This window comes from Rousettus aegyptiacus, unplaced genomic scaffold (genome assembly GCF_014176215.1).
Source record: "Rousettus aegyptiacus isolate mRouAeg1 unplaced genomic scaffold, mRouAeg1.p scaffold_m13_p_1, whole genome shotgun sequence".
Lineage (NCBI taxonomy): Eukaryota > Metazoa > Chordata > Mammalia > Chiroptera > Pteropodidae > Rousettus > Rousettus aegyptiacus.
The window spans coordinates 68,950,349-68,977,937 of record NW_023416284.1 but is presented as its reverse complement, the minus strand read 5'-3'; the positions used below and the strand labels follow the sequence as shown (position 1 = coordinate 68,977,937).

At 35.3% G+C, this 27,589-nt stretch overlaps 1 protein-coding gene and 1 pseudogene across 3 annotated transcripts in view; both read left to right on the top strand.

Annotated features, from left to right (window-relative positions):
- CDKAL1 (CDK5 regulatory subunit associated protein 1 like 1) overlaps positions 1-27,589 on the top strand; it is a 626,461-nt gene that overhangs the window by 495,864 nt on the left and 103,008 nt on the right. The window lies entirely within an intron of this gene.
- On the top strand, positions 15,645-15,762 carry LOC118606575 (annotated as a pseudogene).

The window sequence follows — 27,589 nt, the reverse complement described above, 5'->3', positions numbered from 1 at the left end:
GAATATCCGGCAGCATTTCCTGGTGGCATGGTTGTCAGGACGACAGATAGGCTACCCTTCCCATCTTCTCTCTATTGTTGACTCCTGTTTCCCCATAAAGTTTTGTCTCATTTGGGGTGATAAAAATGAACATTTCCCCAACAGAAGCAACATTTTTAAATTTAAGAGACTCTGGAACTGAAAACTGTGCCTTTGGTGGAAAAAGGGTAAATGGGGCTCAGAACTGTGAGGCTTATTCCATGGTTTTGCCAAGAACAGCTCTGTCCCAAGAATTCGAGTTGGATGTATTCCAGTGAACGGAGATTATGCCCTAATGTTAAAAATTAAAGCAAAAACCACCGGGGCAGTCAGGCTTAGCATCACATTTGTAGTTTCTCTGCCTCTTGTCTGCTCTAAGGGACCTATAACAAGACTGTCTTGATATCTCATTTACTAGTATCACACCTGAATCTATCTATTATAATCAACCAGGGTGGATTTACCTCACACACAGAATGATGTTAGATTGTCAGCCTCACAACACAAAGGATTTGGTCTTAAATTCATGTCCGTTGTATGACGTAGCAGATGGTCCCGTTCACCTCCTCCCTACTCTGCCCAGTGCTGCGTTCTCTTGAGATGGCTGAGATGAAGTGGTTGTTTCTGGGCTCTAGTTGCATCAGCCACCTTTCTGGGGTTTGTTTAATAACCTGTTCCACTTCACACCTCTCAATAATCTAGAGGCCTCATGTACATCACTAGTTGCAATAGGCTGGATCCTACTGTCTTCGGCTTCACAATAATGTAAAACGAACATGAATTTGGGGCCGCAGTGGGAGCCCTCAGTAGTTTGGGAATAGGGTAGCTTTAGTGCCTTGATTTCAAGTAGCCGCCTTCCCTTCTGTGTTTCTTTTCTACCCTTGTCACTTCTGTTCTCCATCAATGGCTCTCTAACCAATTAGCCAAATCTTTATTCTCTGGAGGCTCCTAAACCACAGAAATTTGTTAGAAGAAAATCAGAAAAAGGTATTTAAATCAAGTTCTAAAGCAAACCTCTTCTTATAGTTTATAGTCTTAAAATAATGCTATCACTTTAATTATTAGTTGGGCTTCCTGCTCCCAATTGTGCCCCTCTAGCTCTGTCTAAATTATAGAACCAGAAAGATCTATCCCAGTGCTCCTAACTATTGGATTTTTAAATGCTAATCCAGGATGATGATGTCACCGTTCTGACATAAAAATAAGGACAATACAATACAGAAAGTTTAAATGTACTATTATGAACTGATATGATCATAAATACTAAATTTTCAAAAAAAGTATGTCCCTACTTATAAAAAAAAGTGTTAGCCTTACAAACAAACTTGGTTTTTTAAAACAGCTTTACCACTACCACCACCGCCACTCCCCATTTCACTGGAGTTTAAAATCCAAAAGACTAGGAACCATAGATCCAGCCAGAACACAGATGGAACCATGTCATTGCCATGCCTTGACCCCTGCAGTACCCATCATTATCTTCAAAAGCAATTCCAGGTGCTTCAACATAACACACAAAGGCCTGGAACTGGCCCCTGTCCACTTTTCATCATCATCTCCCACTATTCCTTATCTTGGAGCTAAACTGGTTTGATGGTATTCATTCCTAAATGTGATAGCTAGATTTAAAAAAAAAAAAAAAAAAATCTATCAATAATGATATAGTGTAACTTGAAAAGTTTATATTCATAAACAAAGTGAAAAAAAATTTCTCTACATCTAAGACAAGATCAGGATGCCTTCTCCTTTCTCATGGCTTTTGTTCTGCTTGGATCAGCCTTCCCACCTTTATAAACTTGATTAACTTTTACTCATCCTTAAACCTTGACCACCAGCCTCACTGTCAGTGTGTTGGTCACTGTGCTCTGTGCCTGTGCTTATCGATATTATAAACACGCTGAGAAAATCTCTTATGCCTATTGCCATCACTAAGCTGGAAAGTTCCACGAAGTAAGGCATCTGGCTTATTCATCTTTGTGACCTTAGCACACACCATGAAGCCTTTTCAAACTGAAACGAATGGAACAGACAGCTACTTCGTGGTTAATCAGCATGAAAGCAAATCCCTCTCTTTCCTCTGCCTCAAGTGTCTCTTCAAGAAAGAAACTTCCTTCCTTCCTGACTTAAATCTTGTTGCAAAGTAACTGGCCACACTTTGGCAGCAGCAAAAATAACCCCATATCCCTTCCTTCCACTTCGTTTCATCAGAGGAAGAACCACTTTGTCCAGTGCCTGGCGCACAAGTAACTTTTACTATTATTAAGGGTTGATCTGGTAATTGAATTAGGAAAAAGGAGTCCTAATGCAGGGGTCAGATATATAAGAGAGCATATTGTGTTCAGAGAACTTAATATAGTTCTCCAATATTGTCCAAGAAGGAGGTATTACATATAAAGAGTAAAAAACAGTAAGGAACGTTCAAGCAGATAGGATTTGAAGTTTATCCTGTAGGTGACAGGGAACCCATTAAAAGGTTTCAGGCGATTGAATTTATACATTGTAAGGAACATCCTCCTAGTAATGCTAAGGTTGGAAAAAGGAAAGATGGGGGAGATCGAGGATAACATAAAGTAGATAGTAGAACCTGCCAGGCAAGAAATGGCATACACCTTCAAGAGTGGCAGGAAGAGGTTACCGCACCCCTTACATGCAGTTTTTATTAAAGGCTAATTGCTTTAATACCTTTTTGACAGGCCAGGTCCTTTGGTACACTTGTCATCAACCAAATCAAACAGCATATCGTCCTCATCTCAAATGTAACTGTAAGTCTACTGTGGAGATATTGCAGGTTTGGTTCTAGATCATCATAATAAAGCGAGTTGTAATATTTTTTTGCTGGTAGAAGGTCTTGCATTCCATTTGTAAAAAACACATCACCTGTGAAGTGTAATAAAGGGAAGCACAATAAAACAAGGTATGCCCGAATTGAAATACTTTAGACTGGTGGTCCCCAACCTTTCTGGCACCAGGAATCAGTGCTTCTATGAGAATCCAATGCTTAATGATCTGAGGTGGAGCCGAGGTAGTGATGCTAGTGCTGGGGAGCGGCTGCAAATACAGATGAAGCTTCACTTGCCCACCATTCACCTCCTGCAGTGCAGCCCGGTTCCTAATAGGCCACAGACTGGTACTAGTATCCATGGCCCAGGGTTTGGAGACTCCTGCTTTAGTCAGACAAAGACTTATCTTTTAATTAAAGAGAGCATCATGGAATATTTGTATGGAAAGAGAAAATTTTAGACCTACTATAAACTATTTGGAACATGGATTTTTTTAAAATAGAAGAATAATCAAATAACTGTTGGAGAAGCTGATGAATACAACATATCCCACTTTGTCCCGTGGGTTGCTTCTGAACATCTATTTATATTTACATCAGTGCTGATGTATTATGAGGGCAGGTGTGAAAGTAGAAAATGGAAAACTCTGACTGCTGGTGACTTTGAGTTTTTCACTTAAGCTCTGGGACCCTCAGTTTCCTTCTTGTGTCCTGGAGATAATAATACTTCGAATAGTTGTCAAGAGGAACAACGTAATAATGTAGGTGAGAGGGATGTGAAAGCAGAAAAGCAGCAGAGGCACTGTGGCTTGCCTGACTGCACGTCTGACGTGGGCTATTTTGAGCCTTTTGTTTATCCTCTAGTTCTTGTGAATTTGGACTTCGTTTAGATGGAGTTTTTAAACCAGGTAAGGAGTTTGAGTAGTAATGCTATTAAATTTTAATTTTTGAGTTCCTTTTCCAAAATATTCCTGCCAAATGTACTGTCACAGCAGATAGTTGGTTGGCTTAGTCACTTCTGATGAAGATGCCACCACAAGTAACCATGGCTGATTCATATGAATTGTGCAAGGCTATTTAGTAAATACCAGAGGATATTTAATTAGTTTAGAAACAAAGACAACAACTAATTTATAATAGACATGAGAATCTTATCCGACAATAGCTACTCAACTTTTTATCATTTTGCCTATGTCACCAGAATTATTTAACAATTTTTTGCCTCATTTTGGTCCAGAATGTACATTCTGAACCATCAACAAAATGTAACAGCCTCCTGAATAGAAGGTATTTGCAAAGGATACATCTGATAAGGGTTAGTATCCAAAATATATAAGGAACTCATAAAGCTTAACATTAAAAACCAATCAATCAATTAAGAAATGGGCAGGGGACCTGAATAGACATTTTTCCAAAGGGACATACAGATAGCCAAGACATGAAAAAATGCTTAATATCACTAATCATCAGGGAAATGCAAATTAAAACCACAATGAGATACCACCTCACACCTGTCAGAATGGTTCCATCAATAAATCAAGTTTGGCAAGGATGTGGAGAAAAGGGAACCTTTATACACTGTTGGTGGGATTATATATTAGTGCAGCCACTATAGAAAATACTGTGGAGATTGCTCAAAAAAATTAAAGTAGTGCAGCCATATGATCTATCAATTTCACTTCTGGGTATTTATCCAAAGAAAACAAAAAGATATGTGCATCCCTATGTTCATTGCAGCATTACTAATAATAGCTAAGATATGAAAGCAACCTAGATTTCTATCAATAGATGAATGGAAAAAGAAGATGTGATATAAATATACACACACATATATATGTATACACGTACATATATATGTATATACACATACATGCACACACATATAATGGAATATTATTCAGCAATTAAAAAAAGAATGAAATCTTGCCATTTGAGACAACATGGATAGACCTAGAGGGTATTATGCTAAATGAGAGAAAGAAAAATACCTTATGATTTCACTTCTATGAGGAATCTACAAAAACAAAACAAATGAATAAACAAAACAAAATAAAAACAGATCTATAGATACCGAGAGCTAATTGATGGTTAGTTACCACAGGGGTGAGGGTGGAGGATGGGAATGTAAAAAAAAATAATACACATTCTGTTTACATCAAATTTATGGTAAGTGCAAGGGTCTTTGCGTTCTGTTCTGTGACCTTCCCCACCACAATGAGAATGCCCATTTTCAAATGACTACTGCAAAGCTTGTAAACTGATTAAGTGACCAAAATTCTGTGTTATACATGATGGCCACTTGACAGCAGCTTGTCTAACATATTCTTCTTTGCCATTGAAGTAAATCAAGATTGTCATAGATTCTATTTCATTTAATTTAATAAAATGTATTTACCATGAGGCTTCATAAGCCTTTCTCAAGGAGACACAAAGGCCTGCAGGCTGATGTCAGAATACATGTCCAAGCTTCTGAGGCCTTCTTTCTACAGATGTCTTTAGAAGCCCTTGAAACTGTTGTGTACTAATAAATTCTACTACCCATGAAAGATTCATGCATACCCATGAAAGTATATCAAATTACAAATGGCTGTAGAATTGGCAGAGCATTATTGTATCCTTTGGGAAGGAAATGGACAACTTCCAACACTGGTGAACTCAGCCTTCTACTCCTGGTGAGAACCAGATTCCCTGCAGTTCACATACAGGTGCTTGAGCTTTTTATCAGTATTGTGTATGAACATTTAAGATTAAAAGCAAGATGGGATCATTATCAGGGTCCTAAAATGTCAACCAACCTGGAAAGACAACTCCTGTGAGTAGACACTCTGCGAGTAACGTGGAAGCTACAGAGAGATTAATTTTGTTCACTATTGGGAAGAACTTTTAATACTTAACTGACACAGCTAGACATAAAGAAATTGTGTAATTGTATATTTCCTTAGACTCAGAGCTATTGTCTTACAAATCAGAAATTAATACACCACAACTGAGAAAAGTTAATAAGGATAATTTCAAAATAAAAAGCATTCCATTTCCAAGGACTAAGGGACATATTCTGAAAATCAGTGTAGTCTAAAAGACCTGTAAAAACAATTTCTAATGTGCCCAAGCAGGCTTTAGCAGTTTTCTTTTAGGTAATATGTTTACCTCCAAACTAACAATACTCCAGTATTTTTCTGTAGCTCTCCATCTTGCTTCTTATTTCCATCTCGTTTTGTCACTCTCTCCTTCTCTCTCTCTTATACACCCCTTTCTCCTCCTCTTCTCTGTATAAATATCCGCCTTCACCGAAATATAAATATTTAAGTATATTATTTTCTGCCCTAGACAGGAGCTGATTTAAGGTTGATAGGCCTTGTGGGCTACAAGACAAAGTTCCAAATCAGTGAAGACTTGTGAGAAATTCATGTGACAAGCAAAGAAGAAATTATTTATTTAGAAAAAGTAGGAACCTATGCAAGATAATTTTTATCCGAGAAGAGGCAAAATAAGATGGTCTACAAATTGGACATTAAAAATATATATATGATTAGAATGTTTTGCCAATAACCATGACAATAATAGAGCTGAGCAGACATTACAAGTGCTGTGCACCTGTGTCCCACTGAAAACCTGTGTAATTTAAAAATGATATTTACCAACTAGCATAACCCTCAGTACATCTGTGTTTTCTGACAGAATGAGGAAACATGATAGAAAAGGCATCAAATTTTTGATGAATGTAGACAAAGTAATAATAAAGACATTTAATGATCTATAGACCATACAAGCGAAGTTTAGTGTAAGCTGTCTTCAGTTTTGTCTGGTAAAATGCGTACAACATGCCACCCCAGATGAACACCGGGGCCGTATTTCACTGTCACGGAAGATTGACTGGTTGACTGGAAAAAATCATGTAATATCATATAATACTGGAGTTAGGAGGGTACGTTATAGAAATAGTTTTATTAGTTATATATATTATCTACTTAATGATTTTAGGTCTCCTTTATAAAGTTTGAAGCAAAAACTCATGACACTGTTTCTAAAATGTTACTGATGCAATGAACGTTTTTCTCTGATATTTTCAGATGGAAGGTAGGGAAAACTTCAGAGGCTGAGAAAGGTAGCACCCTAACAGACCTAAGTATTATATTGCCTTCAACCAAGCCATTTAGCTGTAGAAGACTTAGCGTTCTTAAATGACCTTAATGCTAAATAGAAAGAGAAAACAATATTATAAGCAGAAATTACAGTGTGGGGAACAGTAGTTCTGATGATCTTTTTGATTACCCAGATTTATCAGTCAGATATTTTAAATGGTTTTATGCAATCATTTTAAAGATGCTTATTTTAAAATACCTGAAAAGTAAAATATGTGTATTGTTTTATTGTATATAGATATGTGTTTATATATGTATGTGAATATATATCACCCATGATCCCACCACCCAGAATTAGCCGTTATGACATATTGGATTTATTTTCTCCTTTTACACTATGCTCATTTATTTTATTTTACAATTATGGAATTATACTGTATATACAGGTTAACATGCTTTAAAAAATCATGTTGTAAGCATTGTTTTGTATCATCAAAGTTCTCAGTAAACTTGTGTTTAATGACTATATACTACACCATTATATGACTGCATCAGTTTATTAACTTTTCCACTGTCGTTGGATATTTAGATTGTTTCTGATGTTCTATTATTATAAATTACCCCATAATAAGCATCTATACACACTTTTTTTTTTTTTTTGTCTCAGTAGCCATTTTCTTTAGATGTATTCCTGGAAGCACAATTATTAGGTCAAAGAGTAGAAATATTATGAAGTTACAGTGTTCCTTACAGATGCCACCAGATTGCTTTCTAGAAAAGCTGCCCAATGTATACTCACCCCACAGTAGCCTTCAGCTTCAAAGATTAATTTTTTAACATTGGTGAATGATTCTTTTAATGCTGTTGCTGTTATATTTCATTATATTGTATCCAGACTTCTATTCTGCATCTATACTCAGAGGTAAAATTAGTGTATAGCAGTAGATTTTAACTTTGGGGATCAGGGCATATATTTTATTTAAGAATCTCATGAAAACCATGAACTTTCCTCTCAGAAATATGAACATACTGACAAAATGCAAACTTTTACATATTGTAAGGAAACCATGGGCATTCCTCCCCTTAAAATATTGTTGCTCACATGATGCTAAATACTTTACATGGGTTATTTCATTTAATCCTCACAATCTGGAGCATCACAGAGGAAAGAAAGTAACTTGCTTAAAGTGGCATAGCTACTGAATAGTAAACCTGAGATCCAAACTTCGGAACCTAGCCTCTTATCCATCAAATTACACTACCTTGAAGTTAAGAAACCTTTGTCTTTGTTATTCTTTTTTCACATTACTTTGTTCAGTTTTTTGCAGTCATAATAATTCTGGCTACCTAAAATCTAATGGGGTAATTTGCCATATTTTTTTTGTTCTAGATCTGTTTCCATAGCATGAGGTTATGTTTCTTAAAAATTTGAAAGAGTTCATTTTCAAAAGCTTCTTGCCTAGACTCTAAGAGGAAATTTTTTCATAACTTTTTCAATTCCTTGTATGCATATCAGTTTTGTTTTTTTTTTTATTATTTTGAGTCAATTTTATAATACGTTTCTACAATAATGACCCATTTCACTCATTTTCTTTTTCATATTTTTTAGCTAAAGTTGTATGTAATGTTCTCTTGATTATTAGCATGCTTTTTTCATTCTTCATTTTGCCTTTTTTTTTTTGTTTAGATTTGCTAAATTTTTCTCTACTTCAGTATTGATTTGTCGTGTTTTGTTTTGGGGAGCCCCACCCCTCAGTGTTCTTAAACAATTAATTGATCCCACTTTTATACTTTATATTTCTATTTTTAATTGCACTCTTGCATTTCTTAGGATGTGGCTGTGTTGGTATTGTTATTGTTCTGATTATTTTAATTGCTAAAGTTGAATGTTTGTTGTTTGTTTTATTCTTCCAGGTCTAGTACGTAGTATTCTGATCTTTTTTATTTTTAAAGTTGACTTGTTTGAAGGTTTTTTTCCTCCTGATCCACTGACTATTTAGGAACGGGTTTTTAGTTTTTATATGTGTCGTTTCATACATTAATTATTAAGTTTTTGGATAGTAGAATCGTAAGTGAATTCCTTTAAGAAGTTTAACCATTGTAGGAAGAAAGGCACCTACTCATATATAAGAAAGAGAAACCTGAATTTACATTTTAATTCCATTCAGTTTATCAGATATTATTTGATTGCCCAAGAACTGTGCTAAGTAGTGGGAACATTACAGTGAAAAGGTAGAAATAGTCTCCTTTGTTATAAAACCATTAGTCTTATAGATATATGTACAAACAGTTACCAGGAGAAGAAAAGAATTAACTAAAAACTGATAAGACAACTGAGTATGATCCATTACAAGATCCCATCAAAACTAAACCTAGCAGAAAATGGCAATCTAAATAACTGATGAGATAGAAAATCTGAATAGACCACTTGCTAGTAAAGAGATTGAGTGGGTAATCAAAAAACTTGCAACAGTACAGGGCCAGATAGTTTGACTAGTGAATTCTACCAAACATTCAAAGAAGAAGACCAGTCCTTCTCAAACTCTTCCAAGAAATATAGAGGAGGAAAGAACTCTTCAAAACCCATTTTGGAAGCCAGCATTACCCTGATACCAAAATCAGACAAGGATGCCACAAGAAAAGAAAATTATAGGCCAATATCCCTGATGATGTAAAAATCTTCAACAGAGTATTAGCAAATCAAATTTAACAATACATTTTAAAAATATCATATACCTCGGTCAAGTGGGTTTTATCTCAGGGATACAAGGATGGTTCAGCATCCACAAATGAATCTATGAAATACACCACATTAACAAAACGAAGGATAAAAATTATATGAACGTCTCAATAGACACAGAAAACTTGACAGTATTCAACATTTATGATAAAAACTCACAACAAGTTGATGTAGAAGGAATGTATCTCAGTATAATAAAGGCCACATATAACAAGCTCACAACTAATATCGTATTCAGTGATGAATCGCTGAAAGTTTTCTTCTAAGATTAGGAACAAGACAAGGGTTCCCACTCTCACCACTTTTATTCAGCATAGTATTGGAAGTCCTCACAATCAGGCAAGAAAAGGAAATAAAGGGCATCCAGATTGGAAAATAAGAAGTAAAACTATTATTGAGAGAATACATGGTATTATATGTAGATAACCATGAAGATTTCATCAAAAAACTGTTAGAACTAATCAAATTTAGTAAAGTTGCAGGATACAAAATCAATACAAAAATATCTATTGCATGTCTATACACTAATAATGAACTATCAGAAAGAGAATTAAGACAATAATCTTATTTACGATTGCATCAAAACTAATACCTAGGAATAAATTTAACCAAGGAAGTAAAAGCTTTGTATACAGATACTTCTCAATTTACAGCGGGGTTACATCCCAGTAAACCTATTGTAAGTTGATAATATAGCAAGTGAAAATGCATTTAATTTACCTAACCTACCAAATGTAATAGCTTAGTCTAGCCTACCATAAATGTGCTGAGAACACTTACATTAGCCCACAGTTGGAAAAAATCATCTAACACAATGATTACACTAAACAGTATCGGTTATTTACCCTTAGTGATCACATGGCTGACTGGGAGCAACAGCTCACTGCTGCTTGGCAAGCATCATAAGAGAACCGCATATTGTTAGCCCTGGAAAAGATAAATATTCAAAGTCAGGTTTTTACTAAATTCATATCACTTTCACACCATTGTAAAGTCAAAAAATCCTAAGACAAACCATTGTAAGTCAAGGATCATCTATATTGAAAACTACAAGAGATTGATGACAGAAATTGAAGAAGACATAAATAGAAAGCTATTCCATGCTTATGGCTTGGAAGAATCAATATCGTTAAAACATCCATACTGCCTTTAGCAATCTACACCTTCAAAACAATTCCTATCAAAATTCCAAAGGCATTTTTTACAATAATAGAACAAATAATCCTAAAATTTGTATAGAACTATAAAAGATCCTAAATAGCCAAAGAAATCTTGAGAAAGAAGAACAAAGCTGGAGGCATCATGCTCCCTAATTTTAAACCATATTACAAAGCTGTAGTAATTAAAATAGTATTGGCATAAACATGGACACACAGGTCAATGGAACAGAATAGAGCCAAGAAATAAACCCACACATATATAATTAATTAATTTACGACAAAGGAGTCAAGAATATACAATGGGAAAAATACAGTCTCTTCAATAAGTGATGTTGGGAAAACTGGACCACTATCTTATACCATACATAAAAATTAACTCAAAATGGATTAAAAATTTGAATTTAAGACCTGATGCCATAAAATTCCTAGAAGAAATCATAGGCAATAAGTTCCTGGATACAGATCTTGGCGATGATTTTTTTGAATCTGTTATCAAAAGCAACAAAAGCAAAAATAAATAAGTGAGACTACATCCAACTAAAAACCTTCTACACAGCAAAGGAAACTATCAACAAAATGCAACAGCAACCTACTGAATGGGAGAAAACATTTCCAAATCATGTATTTGATAAGGGACTAATATCCAAAATATTTAAAGAGCTCATAAAACTCAACAGCAAAAAGACAAACAGTTCAATGGGAAATGGGCAAGAGATCTACATAGACATTTTTCCAAAGAAGACATATGGAGACAGTTCACGGGTATATTAAAAGATGCTCTACCTCACTAATCTTCAGGGAAATACAAATCAAAACCACAATAAGATATCACCTCACACCTGTCAGAATGGCTGTTATCATAAAAACAAGAAATAAGTGTTGGTGATGAGGGGGAGAAAAGGGAACCCTTAGGCAGCATTGGTAGGAATATAAATTAGTACAGCCACTATGGAAAACAGTATGGAGATGTCTCAAAAAGCAAAAATAGAACTACTCTGTGATCCAACTTGTGAGTATTTATAAAAGAAAATGAAAACAATTATGTGAAAAGATAAATGCACCCCCCTGTTCATTACAGCATTATTTGCAATAGCCGAGATATGGAAATACCTTAAATGTCTGTCCATCGACAAATTAATGGATAAAGACGATGTGGTGTACACGTACACACCCACTCACACAATGTAATACTGCTCAGCCATAAAAAAAAAAAAATTGTGAAATCTTACCATTTTCAACACCATCTATGGTGCTTGAGGGCATTATGCTAAGTGAAATAAGTTAGACATAGGAAGACGCATTGGTGAGTGCCAGAAGCAGGGGGTACGGGGTAGGAGAAAGGAGTGGAGGTCCAAAGGTAACAAAATAAGCAATCTAGGGAGGTGGGAGGTTGTAATACATGCAATAAGATTAGTCATGAGTTAATTGTTTAAACTACATGATATTAAATTGGGTTCATTATACTATTCTAAAGAAACAAAAAACAACCAACAACTACAGGGTTTACACTGTAGCATATAGAATTTAGTTTATACCAGGAGTGTCTGAGCTATTCTTAGGGATAAGCTATACTACACCACAAAACATGCTCTATATAGCTTGGTTGGGGATTCCCTGATGAGACCTGACAGAGGATTTTTTGACAGAAAAGACCGTTCAAAACTAAATTAGCAATTAAGGAAAGTTGTATAACCACTTTTTAAAAAAGATTTTATAAAATATTATAGATGACTTAAGAAGCTAGAGCTGGAGACACCCTCAGGTGACTTTCTGGAGGCTGTTTTCTCTAAAAAGTAGACACTGTCATTCTATGGAATTTTTAAAATCAAAATTATAAATTAGATTTTATTAACTCTAGCTTCCCTTCTTCATGACTATACCACTTTAGTAATAAAAAAAATTAAAAGCATTTTAAACTTTTTTATCTTCCACTATCCCTTTGGTTCTCTCTTTAATACAAAATACATTTGTTTTTCTGACTAAGAGATACATAAAGTAAACAAGTTTTAAGATGAATGAATAAATAAATGTAATAGAAAAAAAAATTCACAGAAACAAAGCATATATATATAGCTACAAATAAATCTAATAAAAAATATATAAGGTCTTTATGATGAAACTGATTTTTTTTTTTTTTTGAAGAACATAAAAGACACTGAAATTATAAAACATGACACATTTCCAGATAGGACAATTTAATATAATGGTAATGTCAACTCTCCCCATATTATTCTGTAGAATCAATATAATCTAAATCAAAAGCCCTACAAGGTTCTTTGATAAATTTTACTGTAAAACAGTAAACACCTCAATATAACAATCGATATGATAAAGTTAAAAGATAACCAACAAGCCAGCACAAAGTATTTGCAATAATTGGAATTCAGTTGTTGTAACTCAACAGAAAAGTGGCCAAAGGCATTCAATAAACATAGGAAAGGTGTTTTTTCTCACTGGCAATTAGGAAAATTAAAATATATAACATATTTAATTAAAATATATAAAATATTATAACAAAAATATTCACCCGTTTTACTGGTATAGTTTTTATTTTTAACTGATAATATACAATGTTGTTAGGTGTAAGAGATAAAGGAAAGCCCTCATATTAAGTGGGAACATATAAATTGATCAGGCCTTTTTGAGGGGCAGTTTAGTTGTATATATGAAAATCATAAGTGTAAATACCTTCCCTCAACCTAGTAATTCCAATTAGAGAAATGCTCACTATGTGTCCAAAGAGGCATCTACTTTTGTTGTTAATAGCAAAAAAAAAATTGGAAATAAGCCAAATGTCTATTAATAGAAAAATAGCTAAATAAGTTTTGACATTGTTATATGGCCTCCTGTGTCCAAATTTAAAAAACAAAGTATGGCCTTATGTGGCAACTTTTTCCTGAGAACAGTGGGGAACACTTATAGGGTTTTAAGTGGAGGCGTGACACCAGCCAGACTTGAGTTTTTAAAATCTCTCTCTAGACAGATTATGGGAAATGAGTCAGAGGGACAGAAAGTAGAGGCAAGAATCCCACTGGAAGCCTGTTAATCAGGTCGAGCATTGATGGAGACTCCATGATATGGCAGAGCCGAAACTGCTGTTACACAGCCAAAAAATACTCATGTGGCAATACATGTTTGTATTGTATTTTGAAGTACATTTCTTGGTGCAAGTGACTTTCCCAGGCAAGGATGATAAAATAGGTTTCCTGACTGTAAAAGCTATTTACTAATAGGGTAAAATTATAAATCTGTTGTTTTTATTACGTTTGCTTTCCAAATGAGGTCTCTCACCCCTCTTTTTTGAAACAATAAAGCCCAACTAGGTGACCATACTAGTCTTTTTTGCTTAACTGTCAGGAATTTGTCAGAGAGAAATTCAGTGCTCAACTGCACTGACCGTATAGCTTAAGTTTAAGGTACACAGTGGTCCCTGCTTCCTTATCCACAGGACATACATTCCAAGGTTCCCAGTGGATGCCTGAAATCATAGATATTACCGAACATATACTATGTTTTTTTCTATGTATGCATTCCTATAATACACTTTAATTTAGAAAGTAGGTACAGTAAGAAATTAACCACAATTAATAATAGAATAATTATAGCAATATACTGTAATAACAGTTATGTTAATGTGGGGTTCCACCTCCGCCTCGCCCCCTCTCCCACCCAATAACTGACTCGGTAACGGAGGCCATGCCTAAATGACTAACAGGCAGGGAGGGTATACTTCATGAGACACGACAAAGGGATGATTCACTTTCTGGTCGTCATCAAGTGGAAGGGCTTGAGATTTCATGACGTTCCTTAGAGTGGCACTTGATTTAAAATTTACAAATTGTTTATTTCTGGAATTTTCCATTTAATATTTTCAGACCATGGTTGACCACAGGTAACAAACTGCAGAAAGCAAAACTACAGATATGTTGGGGGGAGTGGGGACTACTGTAATTAGCCCCAACTTTTTCTTCATAGATTTAATCTTTTTATTTTCAAAAGCTGCATGGTTAAGTGTGCCTTTTATTGTGCAATGATTATCCATTTTTAAAAACTTGGCAGATTTAAAATTACTAATATTAAATGAACACTAAAGTTATCATTTTAGCCACATAGTCTCTTTGATCCCTTGGTGACTTTAAAGGTGCCATTTGACTTTTGTTTCCTAGAGTTGTGAATATTTCATATTGGTTTAGCAAAGATCTTTTAATAAGACAGGGGCCATTTTAACTCCACAGCATGCTACATGGTAGCTACCAGCTCCCCTGGATCAATTAAGCATTTGTAACATTACTTTAAAACTGCAGCTTGACTTTAAAATTGAAGAGGTGTTGTTGCATGGTAGTTAATAGCTCGGACTCTGGAGCTAGCCCAGCGGGTCTGAACACAGGCTGTGCCTGCTGCTTACCAGCTGTGGGACTGTGGCAAAGGCACTTTAGTCCCTCTGGCTCTCAGCCTCCTCATGAGGAAGTCCCTACTGCCTGAGGTTGTTTCGAGCATTGAACTAGCTAATGTTTGTAAAGTGCTCACGTAGATATTTGTTAAGTTAAAAAGAAAAAGAAATGGTTCTTTCCTGGCATACATCTTTAGATGGAATAGAAGTTTATTGGAATAGATGTTTATTTCATTTGAGACTATGTGATAAGAAGAGCATTAAACGTTGGAAGCTTTGGTTTTTGTTTTGATGCATGTAAATAGACTTCTAAAAGAAAAGAACATTTTTTTTTATATACATTAATCAATTAAAACCAAAGATTGCTTCTAAGTGTTCATGGTGATGAATTTGGTGTTACTTTTGCCAGGCCAAGCAGCGAAACAGAGAAGTGAAAAGGCTAGCATATATAAAAAAAAAAAAAAAAAAAAAGAAAGACTACTGCCATGCCACCCTGAACACACCTATCCCATCCAATCTCAGAAGCTAAGCAGGGTCGGGCCTGGTTAGTACTTGGATGGGAGACCACCTAGGAAGACCAGGTGCTGTTGGCATAAAATAAATAAATAAATAAAAATGTACAAATAAGGCAGATGAGTATGCTAAATTTGCAACTCACCTCCCCAGTGGTGAAATTTTTAATCTGCTTGGGTTTTTGTATTTTGGGTAAATCGTAGTCTAAATAGAGTGTCAAAAATACTTCTTCGACTTCATGTGTACAAATAGCTGCCTGCGCAGGACAACTGAGGCAAAGGGTCTTCCTGCCCTGTAATCTGAAAACATCTTCACAGGATGGAAGTTTGTTTCTGAAAAGTAATCCTATCAGCCCGCTAATTATTAGAAAAGAATTGTGATTTTAAAATCCACAACTCTGCTGTTCATTTGAATTATTTACATAGGCAAGCCTTCTCCTTCTTAAATTAGAATCATACAGAAATATACCTGTTTCGACTTTTGAATATTTTCTGTTAATTTAGGTAGACTTGAACAGAATGAAAATCTATTAAAAAAATTAGTAGTTGATAATTGGGCACGGGGATGGGGAGCATGGCAGAGGGAATGCAGTTAGCATTAATATGATGGCTAGGCGGAGGGCCAGGGGAGGGAGGGAGAAATTGGGGGAATCGTTTTATGACATTGTAGATGTCTAGCCAATGTACTGTATACTTAAAACTAATTTAAATAAATAAATTAAAAATAATATCTATAAAATAAATCTTAAAGTTAGAGCTTCCTTTTTACTTTCTAAGGTTTTTGTTCTCCACTTTAATATACTGGCTTATTTCCATTTTTATGATACTTGGTTTTTATATATCATGATAATTATTTTTTGATAAATTGTACATCACCCACACACACATACACACACAAATATACTTTATTTTGTAATGAGTATATCTATTCAAATACAAGGAAAAACTAGCTCTAGTTTGTAATGATTATGAATTTTTCATAGATTTCATTTAATAGCCTAATTCTGTTTGAAAACTTCAATTTGTAATTTTTTTCTACCCTCTTTTTTATTAACTACTAAAAATGAATACATGAGGATAGTATGTTTCTTGAACAAAACCAGAACACTTGATTTACAAAACTAAAGGTTTGATTTAAAGAATGTAATACAATCTCCAACCTAGCTAACTAGTATTTAAGGTTTTCATCTGATTTTTTTTTTATAGCAAGGAAATGCATTATAGAAAAAATGACGGCTAGATTTACTCAAATATTTGCTCTGTAAGGAAATTGAAGAATCATCATTTACAGATATATTTGGTAATTTTCCAAAAAGATAATGAGAGCCAGCTCATGGAGTAATAATTTATTCTTGATAAAAATTTTCTCAAAGCCTAGCAGCCTAACCGGAAATGTTGAATAAACCTCTACCACACTAGCAGAGCACACAGCTTAGGGAGTGATTCCCGCCTGCCACGCTTTTCTTGTTTTTTATAACCATACAACATTTTGACTCTAAAATTGGAACAGGAATACGGTCACAATTAGTTTTACAAGTTAAGAAACTCTTATTCGTCAGTATTCCTGTTATCTTTTAACCTAGGACAGAGCAAAAGATAGACTCACTAGAAAGGAAGTAATTTCTCTACTGTTGGTGTGGAACTGCTTGTCTTCCCTCACCTCTTTTCAGGGTAAGAAAAGGCCACAATACATTTTCAAAGAAGGTCTGGGATTTTCAAACACAGGGGAGAGTTCAGGTTGCCCACAGGACTAGGGAGTGAGGGAGTAATCAGGAAAGGGCAGGAGAGAGAGAATGAACAGGCTGTAGTAGAAACATTACCTGAAGTAGGCTCATAAAACTATTTGCCCTGAATCAACAATTCACTATCATGTGTTAGCTTGTTAATAGTCCATGTTTCCTTCATTTATCTCTCTCGAGCCCTGTTTAACCCCAAGACTAACGCTCAACACATCGTGTGCTGAATGAGAAGATGCTTAGTTAGGAGCAAGTAGTTCCTTGGGAACATTTACCCTGTGTTTTCTAGGAAGTTCTGGGGGTGAGGGATGTATTTTAATTCTTAGCATTAAATTCATTTCATATTTTTTGCCTACTGGCTTTCTGGAAAGCTGAAGAATTTATTCATAATATGTCTTTGTTTTTTTAAGAATCAGAAATAAAAATTTTGTGACAATATTTTAAGCTATTCTTACCTTCATAAAATACCATGTTTCATTTGCTACACAAGTCTCCATCTATGTATACTCCAAGTAATAGATTATTATCACTTTGAATTTTAGAATTTTCAGAAAAATTAAATCACTCAGCTTTACCGTTATAAACTATGCAACTTTGGCCAAGAGTACCTCACTGGGCCTTAGTTTCCTTATATGTAAAGTGAGGATATCATTCCCTATCCTGTGGAGTATTTGGCGAAGAAATAAGGTAAACCATTTCATCACCAAAACAAAAGTAGTGGTGCCTGTGCTCATAGCCAGGGGGATTGATAGAAGCAGTAGAATCAAATTTTCTCCAGCTGTTTCTTGAACTTTCTCGTGAATCTTCTCACCCACCTTCTGACCACCACCATTATGTGAAACAGTAAATCTGTGACCTTTTAGTTTTATATCACTTTCCAGTCTTCGCGATACCAAAAAATGTTAACTGGAGTACACCAATGGGCTCAGTAAATCGCCTAATTATAGCTCCAAAAGTTTTTAAAAGCAAGCAGAAGTTAGCTGTCTTGTCACAGTTGTAATTCATCTTTCACTGATTCCTATAAGGGCTCAAAGGGAGGCTCCCCAAACCAATCAGAAATAACTGTTAAGGAAACTGGATTGACATTTTGGATTTTAAAACTTCTTCCCAAGTACTTTTTTGCCTAGGTGTGAATGGTCCATGGGGCTACCCATTTTGCTTTATTAATTTTTATCTGGCTTATATGTTACCATAAAGGGAAGAAGTACGTCTTTTGAAGAACCTTTTGTAGTTTTGTCTTCTGATTGTGATTTGGTAAACAAACAAGTATCAAGTATCTGACTTTCTTTATCTCCAAATCCCCTAATGTCCGAATTGTGAAAGTCCAGTGAATCTTTATCTTCCTGGGTCAGTTTAGAAATCTAATCATAAATCATGTATGTTGATTTTTAAGACAGTGTTCTTAGTCTGCATTTTGACATTAGCAGTTCTGTATTTGATAGTTGTAACAATGCTAAGCAGAGAACTCTAGGCGACTATTTGGATGGAATATTTTAATTATTTTCCTACTTTCTCTATTGATTAGTAAGTAAATGATGATAATGAAAATTCCTCTTCCATTTCCCATCTCTTTCTGCTTTACTGTGTTGTGTGGATATCATACTATTTATTTTCTCTTAGGAGCTTGTTTTGTACTTTATTCCAGACACAAAATAAGTAGCAGAGATGGTATAGCATTATATGCTGCAGAAAACACTAGGTAGGAAGCTTGGCCCTAACTCACAAAGTAGCCTTGAGCAAGTTACTTAAATTCTCTGTGTTCTTCATCTGTGAATTAGAAAGAACAAAAGCATATGTGAAGATGAAAAATAAGGGGTTGTTATCAACATCCCTCACCACAGTGGTGCATTTGTTACAGTTAATGAACCTCCATCGACACATTCTTGGGAGAGGCTGTGCCCATATAAGGGCAGGAAGGTATATGGGAAATCTCTGTACACTCCTCTCAATTTTGTTGTGAACTTAAAAGCACTCTAAAAATAGTCTTTAATAAAAACAAATAATAAATTGCTATGTGAAATAAGATTATTACAGTTGCTGTTCATTATGAAAGTGGTATCAAAAAAATACACATTCTTCTATGTCCCTTAGAAGAAATTATAGCGTTAAATCCCTTGAGAATAACCTCACTGATGATTTGATTTTAATTTGGCCATTTTTCAAAAAGTATCAGTGCATGATAATATAACTACAGAAATATAATTGTGTGCTTGTTAAAAGAGCTAGTTCTTTCATTCACTTATTCAGCAGATATTTATTGAGAACCTACTATGAGCCAGGCATGGTGTTCAGCACTAGGGATATAACTGAAAATAAAACAAAATTTCTGATCTCATGTTGTTTGAAATCTTGTGAGCTTTCATCTAGGTTAGTTTCCTTAAAATATTTTAAGATATCAGCTTGCTCAGGGTAAAGAGGGCGGTGCATTGCCCTGCTGTAGTGCCGTGCATATGTATTGTTCTTAAACTTCTCGCTGTCCTATGTACTTTGTAGTAAGAGAATTGTTGTTTAGTATGATTCTGATATGTTAATGAAGAGGTACTCATTTACAAATAACTGTTTAATCTGTAATTAAAATCAGCAGCTCTTTTAAAAATACAGTTAAAATGCATAGTCACTGGCCTGCTGTATTGAATATGCAATTGCAAAACATTAAGAAAGCATATCCTATTTATCACTTTTAATGAATCTTTCACCCTGATCCCACTGTAAGCCTTTAATGGTATTCCTGTCATCCCATCCATATGCTTACAAAAACAGTAACTGTTCTTGGTTCTGTGCATGCCTAACTATAAAATAAAAATCTGTAGAGGTTTTTTTCTTCTTCTTCTTTTATTTTTTAATCACCTATAAGCAAGTTTAAAAAAAAAAAAAAACACTATTACCATACCCTCAGTAAGATGATGAGACCCTGACCATACCCTAATGTTTGCTTAGCAATCTGAAATTCATGTATGCAAAAGGAATTTTTCTTATCCTTTTGAAAGAAGAATGATGAATATTTATGCAGCCTTAACTCTTTCAGGCAGGCATAGGATCATGTTTTAGAAATGACAAGAAGCTGCTTAGGGTTTTTTTCCCCCCAGCATAATTCATCTTTCCAATAGGTACTATAAAAATGAATTGTAGGTTTATCAATATTGGACAATTTTCCTCCATTCTCCGCATTAAATATGCGTTGTCTTACTTCTCTGAAATCCTTTCTAGTCGTGGCTTTAAAAAGGGAGCAAGAGAGTTATCTCTGCTTTTCAGGCAAGATTCCCCAAGGGGAGGACAGCCGGCCCAGCAGGATTGCTGACTGTGTCCCTTAAGGCCAGGGCCACAATTCCTCCCCCAGCATTCTACTTTGTTAGCTGTTTAGGAACAGGCCTGTCTCTACACTTAATCCATACAGTATTGCTTTCTAAAAGTTATTCCTGTTCTGAAGCAGTAATTGGATAGAGCCCCAAGACAGTTTTCTACTTAAAATTAAAATTTTCTCCTGGCTACTTGAATCAAGATATCCAGGAGTAATGTTGAACTCATGAATGTGTTTCAGCTCACGAAGGTATCTTCTGGTAGTAAATGGGAGATGCATGAAATTTTGGAATTTACTCCTGGCAGTAGTAGTGTTACTGATGTGTTACCAAGAGTAATCATACTTTTCCAGCACATACCCTGACTCCCAAAAGCTAGGTGGTAACCTGAAGACAACTCAAGATTCAAGCCTAGTTAATTATTTTAATTGTTTCTTTCAGGCAGGTAAACTGAATCCCCCAAATGTTGCTCCTCTTCATTCTTTCATTCATCCTTGCCTTCGGCAGTCATTAATCCCAGACTGTGTGTCAACTCTGGAAGTAAAAGGCAGAACAGTGGTGATGAGACAAGTGACAAGCTGTCACGGCCAGCCACTGGCTCTGTCCATGGGACACTACTGCCACTGCTATTGCTACTGCTGCTGTTACCACAGCCACTGCCCGCGGGCCTCCCCTTCCACTGTGGGCCCTTAGTGTGCACTGCAGGACACCTCGCTACTCCTACCTCCCCAGTGGAACTCTTAGAAACACAGGATATGTGAGCCTGAAGTGGACTTTCAACCCCTTCTTCTATTTTTTTTTTTTTTTTTTTTTGGATGAGGAAACTAGGCCCAAAAGTAAAATGCTTCACTTGGAGTCAAACAGCCAGGTAATGGCCGACAGTGAACTAAAGGCTTCTAGGCTCCCTGATTAGTGATCTTCAAGCTCTGATCCTGTCAGCTGAGGTTCTGTCTTAAAAGAGAAGCAGATGGTGCTAGTGTACCAAAAGACCTTGCATGAGACATAAGGCCATACATTGAGAGATCTATCACTGACTGGAGATTAAAATACAAAATTATTGGGCTTTAAAATATAAAGTACTGTAGAATTCATAATAATATACAAAATTATTGGGCTTTAAAATATAAAGTACTGTAGAATTCATAATAATGTATTAAATTTTAATACTACTTTTTGGCAGAACTTTAAGGTAGAAATAGTGAAGAAGTAAAAAAAAAAAGAAATTACAAAGGGATCTATCTATAAAATAGAAGAAATTCAGTAGGAGAGAGGATTTTTTTTTTTAATCCTCTCTGCTTGTAGGACGGAAGGCAGAAACCGGCTGGCTCTTGAATGCTGAGTAAGTCACTATGTAGGGAAGAGCCTTTTAGGGTTTAGGTGATGTCCCAAGTTTCATTTTAACTACACAGTACCGCATACAGAGTTTGTAAAGCATTAAAATGTCCCACCTCAGGTCTCTAGCCTACGATTTAATGACTTGACTATTCTCAAGTTCTCTAAGTTCCTGACTACAGTAACTTTACAGCAGTTTGGAAAATCCAGACTTGCTAAATAGGTTCAGTAGGTTTTCCCAGCTACTCAGTGGGTTGGCTCCGTTTCTGCTATTTAGTTTCAGTAACAATTGCAGAGGTTCCTGTCTACATCTGTGATAAACAGATTTTCCTAGAGCAGCTTGTAGACATGGCAATGTTCAGGTTTAAGTAGACTATGTAATATTGTGTTTGGCAGGAGAGGCCATTGGAAAAAAAATCAAAGCAGCCCTCATAACCAGATTCCTTTTGAAAGGAGCTACTGATCAAAAAATGTCCCTCACAATTGGAAATTGTTTGGATTGAATAACTACGTCCGTTTCTCTCCCCTTTCCACGCAATCCTTCCCCCAAAGTAGATTGGTATGAAAAAATACATAGGATCACTTGACATTTTCTTCCTTAGTAATCACCCTGAAAGAATATTTTTTTTATTCTAGCTTTAACTAGACTCTTATTTTCGGTTTAAATTTTTACAAAAACCGCGCACGTGTTCACCTGCAACCACAATTTTCTGGTGTTGGGTTTCATATATTTTCTCAATTGTCTTTCATCAAGAGGAAATAGGGAGTATAGGTCTGAACCAGACTTCTCCTATTTAAATCTCATGTGTATGTGTATATGTGGGTGTTTCTTTGCGTGCGTGTGTGCGTGCATGCATGCTCACAGCTAATTACAATTTGCAATAAAATCTGGTAGAATTTCAGTTTAGCTTCATTAACTCTGAGACTGAAGTAACATTTAAGGAGAAAAACAGAATAGATGAAGAGAAACAAGTAGATCAATTCTCTTTATAATAAGGACATTTTAGGGGGCACTATTAATTAATTAATTTTTTTTTTTTAGGTCATCCTTGCAGTTTCTCAATATTATATACCTCTAAACTGAGTGGCAGGACTTGTATGTGCTTGAAGAAGCTACATTTTCACAGCAGGGGAGGAAATCGGGATAAAGCATTGAGATGCAGGTGCACAGTAATACAAGTGGGCTCTTTCCCCTGCAGCCTGAATGCGAGGCCAATAAAGCAGAAGCTCTCAAGCTGAGCTCTCAGGGTCTCCCAGAGCTAAGCCAAGATGTGTGGGGGTGAGGGTGGAGGGGAGCAGGAAAGAATAATTGTTATTCAGTCTTCTTTAATGAGACGTGTTGTCCTCTGCTGAAAGATTGTGGCAGTGTTTTTTGTTATGCTAATTAGACACCATTAGAGCTTGGCTGTCTTTGATTTCGGCTTAATCCTTTCTGCTTCCTCAGCCTCAATTTCGACTGGCAAATGGTTAAAAGATGGTGGTGTGTACTACACATGTTATTTATTGCTCACATCTACGCTGCGTTCTTTGGTATCAGGGTTCATAATGAAAGATTTATCTTACCAAAGGTGGTATGTATTTTGGACATTCTTTTTTGGCTTTTTAAAAAATGAATTTGAGAATGATCGATTACTGCCTTTTTCATCCAAATGCCATTGTTTTTTATATAGTTGCTTTTGCAGCTACACAAAGTGGGAAATGACAGATTGGAAAATTTAGATGTCCTCTCCCTGGATGCCTGGATTTCCCTGAAAACAATGAGCATGCTGATCATGGTTTAGCTTTTGGGGAAGCTGTGGTCAACCAGAAAGATGGAAGCAAGAATAATTTAGAGATCAAAAAGGGAAATTTAGCAATTCATAATTCTTGCCTTTACAATTTATAGATATGTATGTATTCTTTCGAAAAATTTAAGTGTTGCATTTACATGATTACTACAATTAAGAGTGTTTGTGGTGAGTTAAAAAAAATTTTTTTTTAATGACAAATATGGTCCTTCCTAAATAGTAAAATAGGGGATTTCTGTTAAATCCTTAAAAACCAGACAATAATGTTTTAGAGCAGCCCTGTCCAATAGAAATATAGTGTGAACCACAGATATTATTTGAAGTTTTTTGGTAGCTACACTAAAAAAGTAAAAAACAGGTGAAATTTTAATATATTTTATTTAATCCAATATGTCAAAAATATTTCAACATGTAATCAATATAAAATTAAATAGTTTGCATTGTATTCATGTTAAGATTTTGAAATCCAGTGTGTATTTTGTACTGGAGTATATTGTAAAGCACATCTCGGTTGGGATTTGCCACATGTGGCTAGTGGCTACTGTACTGGATGGTGCAGGTTTAGAGTGAATCATTAATTCATTTGTCTAAAAGCAGTTGTCAGGATAAAATCCATTTTTAATGTTATAGAGAAATATTACCAACTCTGTGACTTTGACCACATCGCTTAATCTCTCATGGACCTTAGTCTTCTTGTCTATAAAATGAAGAGTTCCGCTAAACAATCTGTTCATTCCTCCACCAGTGCCAACTCTGAATTTATGATTCTAAAAATTCATATTTAGAAGCTAGGTGAGCTAGAACTCCTCCATCCTCTCCTATAATTTAATATTTGAAAAGGAACCTCTTTCATGGAAAAGAAAATTGGAAGGTATCATGCATACCATACCCACACTTTTTTTTCTCAAAATGTCTGAATCTTTCTTTGAATTTGGAGTCTTACACTGTTTTGCTCAAGTATACAGTAGGGTAGGAGACCGAAGTTACCTGGCTCTCAGCAATCATTGCTCAGTGCTTTTGGAATGAGGGCTTTGAGCAGAGGTGTAAGGAGAGTTGGCTAGTAATTACTGTACATTATTAGGTTACATCAACACTGAATCTCTAAAACTTGGTCATCTATCTTTCTCATTTCTGGCTCATTTAATGTGTCATCAGTGAAACAAAAGCCCTAAAGACACTTTCCAAGAAGGCAATCTATTCAGTAGTTCTGAGCTATAAGTGTAGTTAACCTTTGTTCCTTTTGAGAGGTTCATCAAAGATTAGCCCAGACTAACTGCATAATGACTGATAGAGACCAATGAAAAAAGATAGGAAGGTGGAAATGATGGGGACAATTCTTCAATCTTAGAATTGAATTTTTAATAAAAAACATATTCTACCCACATCGTCCTATATTGATCCCACTTAGCCATCCAATTGATAAGAGCTCATGGATACATGCTACTAGGGCATTGGGCCATAGGACTTTAGATAGTTTTAACTGTTGAATGCTTTCCTGTACTGCGTAGGCATTGCAGAGTTTACCTGGTGTGGGAAAAATAGATTTAACATGCTTGTGCCAGGTTTGTGATAAGGAAGGACAACTTGTTTCGATTTGTTAAGAGAGAGGAGATCTTATGTGTTCTTACCACAATTTAAAAATAACATTCCACAAAAGCGTTGTAGGGAACATTTTAGAATGTTCTAGAATACCAAAAATAATTAAGATTTGGCTGTGTTTTAAATTGGAGGTTCAGTCAGCACTCAAGTATAGATCTCTGATGCTGAAAAGGAATTGGGTCGGCATTTGTCATGTAACTATTTGCTGTCGAGAATTCTTTTAACTAGATCAATAAAGCATCATTACTGTACTATTACTGTTGGCTTTCAACCAGCAGATGAAATAGCTTTGTTATTAAGAATGGGATTTACTGGGAAGAGACTCCTTTGAGTTGTCTTTCTCTTACTGGGATGGGAACATGGCTAGAAAAAAACCAGCCGGCAATTGAAGAAAACAGCACACGGGGCTGTCGTAGCAAAAATGTCATTGTCTGAATTGATTCAACTGAACCACCTTCTGTCTGGTCTTTGGATCCTGTATCTGGGCTTTGGGAGGGAGGACTTTTAAAAAAGCCAAATTATTTTTAAGTTTTCCTTCATGTTTAGGTTATTTCTGAAATATGAGAAAGGAATAATAGGGCCACTTAGATACTCCCAGCAATTAATAGATACACATAGGTTAAATTTGTAAAGATATGGATATTCTACCTCAAAGGGACATTCTTTCTCTTTTGAACATATTTAATCCTATTAATAAAAAGCTCAAGAATGTGTTCTTTCATATAGAAGGTTCTGTTTTTTAAAAAATATAATGGAATGTATTTTCTGTCATTGTTTCAAAGTCAGCTACAAGTCCAGCCCCTTTGACAATAACTGTCCGACATGTACTCTCAAGAATCCTTAAGTACACCTATAAACTAATGGCAAGCATTTTGAATACAGTGGACTGTGAGTCTCATTACTTGTTTTCTATACTAGCATCATTTTTGACACACATTCCTGTGTCATGGCCCAATTTCATTATAGAATGGCACTGTGAACTAAGGATGATATTAAATTTTAATATTATTGCTATTATTACTGTTGACTGTTTTTAGCATAAGTATGCCTGGTTCTTTAATTCCAGCTTCTGCAGGGCCAGAAAACAGAAGTGCGCATAAACAGTCAGGAAAATTACTGTATACCCTGGAGACCCAGCATCGCATGCTCTGCCTGTTGTGAATGATGAATCAAAATGGAAAGGTTATCATTTTCATTAGCTAGGAAAGAACAAGACCATACTTTTCTCCAAGTGTAATTACAGTGGTTCACTGGCAACATTACACTGCAGTAATTAGTCGAAAGGTGTATGTGAGGGCAGGCTTTTGCACAGACACTAGAAATATTATTTTAGAGTTTAAGGTCATAGCCTTGTGTTTAACATGTTCAAGGCAGTGTTGGGGGGTGGGGGGTGGCGACTAATTTGACTGGAACTAAAGAAAGACATTTGACATTTCCCAGAGTCATGCATTCAGAAACCAGTCAGGTAGAAAAATTGTTTTTTATTATCTACCCCCCCCCCCAAAAAAAAAAAAAACCAGCTGCAGAAGTAGCATGTCAGAATATTTTGTAAGATAAACAGAGATAGAATTCAAGTTTATTAGGAACATGATGTCAATAATTACGAGAGCTTTTGATGTGTGTGTTTTAATCTCCATTTTTCCTCAAAGGCAATTGGACAGAGAAATTAATTGCTAGAAACTTTTCATAGGAAGCAAAATAATTTCTTTTCCTCCTTGTATGAGTTTTCCAGAAATAAATATTTCTCTCACACCAGCCTTCAAATATATATATATATCCTTTGTGAATGTTTTTTGGATACTCTGAGCAGTTATATTGAAATCTTGAACTCTAACCTAATCTAACCCTTCAGAATAGAAATCAAATTGAAATTATTTTCCAAAGCCAAATCTCATGTTTTCTGTTTAAGGAGAACAAAAATGAGAAGGGAAAAAAAAAAAAAAAACAAAGAAATAAAGATAAAAGTAAACTTGACAAAAAGTTTATATTTAAAGACATATATGAGTTTAAAAGAAACATTGCTTCTAATCCAAAGAATACTTACTTAAACCAATAACATTTCTTAGTGGGTTAAAAATGAAGGCCCAAATACTCGAATGTTAATATATTTGTTTAATTTTGGTATAATCTGCCTGTCTTGAAGCAATTCTTTTTCATT